This window comes from Lactuca saligna, unplaced genomic scaffold, assembly GCF_052625555.1.
Source record: "Lactuca saligna cultivar CGN05327 unplaced genomic scaffold, ASM5262555v1 scaffold_32, whole genome shotgun sequence".
Classification (NCBI taxonomy): Eukaryota; Viridiplantae; Streptophyta; class Magnoliopsida; order Asterales; family Asteraceae; genus Lactuca; species Lactuca saligna.
The window spans coordinates 192,501-195,000 of NW_027629857.1; positions in this window are offsets into that span (position 1 = coordinate 192,501).

Here is a 2,500-nt window from a genome sequence, read left to right on the forward strand (position 1 = left end):
GGATCGGTGTCGCAGAGACCTAACGAGGCATCCCCACACCACGCCAAGGCCCCCACTCGGAGGGGTATTATGCCACCGACTAGGAATCAAGCAACAGTCACCCAAGCTCGCGCTCAAAGGCAGTCTGGCACCTTCATCCCTTGCCATGCTCACCCACTGCTCCCCCCCTATATATACATATTGCACAAGGAGCTTGGTGACAGCAACACCCATTGCTTTCCCTGAGGATGTATATTTCTTAGTATGCGCACGGCGTCGAGGCACAGGTGAAGCCAACGGCGCTAGTTTCTGCGCCCTATGTCGAGGAAAATCAAGGCAACGGGCTAGTGTATGGGCACAACGTCGAGGAGACTCAAGGAGATGGGGCTATTTTTCAGGTCACCGTTCGAGAAATCAAGGCAACGTGTTGGGGGGGATGGCCTCTTTCATGGGTCGTGGGGCTTGGCTTGGCTTGCCTCGTGTGTGCTCGATACAGCCTCACGATTCTTATTTGCCCATCAACCATGCCGGGCACCTATGAGAATGAGACCCCATGGTACCCCCTATATATACATATTGCACAAAGAGCTTGGTGACAGGAACAGACATTGATTTCCCTGATGATGCATAATTTTTGGACACACACGACTTGGGGGCGAGGGGACACGGGAGTGGGGCGCCAATGGGGGGCGTTTTGGCCCCATTTTCGTCAAGAGCGGGCGTCTTGGCCATGCCTCGAGCGTGCCAGCCTCGAGAGCCTTGGGCGCTGGACATCCTTGGGGCGCCAATGGGCAGCAGTCCCATGGTTCCCCTATATATACATATTGCACAAAGAGCTTGGTGACAGGAACAGATATTGATTTGCCCAGGGATGCATAATTGTGCGAAATCGTCCATAACTCGCTCGAATTAATTCGGATTGACACAAAATTTTGTAGGGATGCTTTTTATTATAAATGAAAAGCTTTGAAATGAAAAAAAAAAACAAAATGTCATGTTTGAGGCGTAAATGTTTGTGTCCTATCCTTGGTCACGCCTTGAAGCGTTGGTTCCCTACTTGTTGGAATGTCGCTCAAATCAAGTAGGAATGCCATTGAAACATTGTGTGGGTCATTGTTAACATAGACGAATGGACTTGAAATGAAAATATATCATATTTGGGTTTTTGTCCCTGTCGCCTGGTGATAGGCAGGCAGATAAGGCTTTTAGGTATTCATAGGTGGCTTAGATGAACTCGAAAGAACACGAGTTGATCGGATTGGAACTCATATATTCAATTTACTATGTACTAAGTAGGAACTACACTTTGCTCCCTTCATCGTTTGACTTGCTTAGAAATCTGCTCATGGTTTGTCAAGGCCCCTTGTTCCTTAGACCGATGAGGATGGGATTGGGTTGCTCATGGGCATGTGTGTGGCAAGATGCCTTGTTCCATTGGTCGTTCATGGGTGTTCGTGTACGAAGTAAACTTGTTCCCTTGGTCGTTCATGGGGTTGTGTGTGGGAAGAAGCCTTCTTCACTTGGTCGTTCATGTGTGTTTGTTTGGGAGGTAGCCTTGTTCCCTTGGTCGTTCATGGGAATGTGTGTGGCAATACGCATTGTTCCTTGGTCGTTCATACCCTTGTTCCCTTGGTCGTTCATGGGTCTGTGTGTGGGAAGAGGCGTTGTTCACTTGGGTAGCCTGCTTGCCTTGCCAGCCCCATATGCATTGTTCCCTTGGTCGTTAGTGGATGGGTTTGTGTGTGGCATGGTGCCTTGTTCCCTTGTGTGGCCTGACTGCTTGGCTTGACATGACCTAGCCTTGCCAGCCTCACATCCATTGTTCACTTGGTCGTTCATGGGCATGTGTGTGGCAAGGTGCCTTGTTCCCTTGGTCGTTCATGGGGTTGTGTGTGGGAAGAAGCCTTGTTCCCTTGGTCGTTCATGTGTGTTTGTTTGGGAGGTAGCCTTGTTCCCTTGGTCGTTCATGGGAATGTGTGTGGCAATACGCATTGTTCCTTGGTCGTTCATACCCTTGTTCCCTTGGTCGTTCATGGGTCTGTGTGTGGGAAGAGGCGTTGTTCCCTTGGTCGTTCGTTCATGGGTTTGTGTGTGGCAAGGTGCCTTGTTCCCTTGTGTAGCCTGACTGCTTGGCTTGACATGACCTAGCCTTGCCAGCCTCACATCAATTGTGTAGCCTGACTGCTTGGCTTGCCGTGACCTAGCCTTGCCAGCCTCACATCCATTGTTCCCTTGGTCGTTCATGCAAGGGTCTGTGTGTGGCAAGGTTGCCTTGTTCCCTTGGTCGTTAATGGGCATGTGTGTGGCAAGGTGCCTTGTTCCCTTGGTCGTTCATGGGCATGTGTGCGGCAAGGTGCCTTGTTCCCTTGGTCGTTCATGGGCATGTGTGCGGCAAGGTTGCCTTGTTCCCTTGGTCGTTCGTGGATGGGTTTGTGTGTGGCAAGGTGCCTTGTTCCCTTGGGTGGCTTGCCTTGCCAGCCTCGCTTGCTTAGGTTTCCCAACACACCTGTCGGGCACCAAG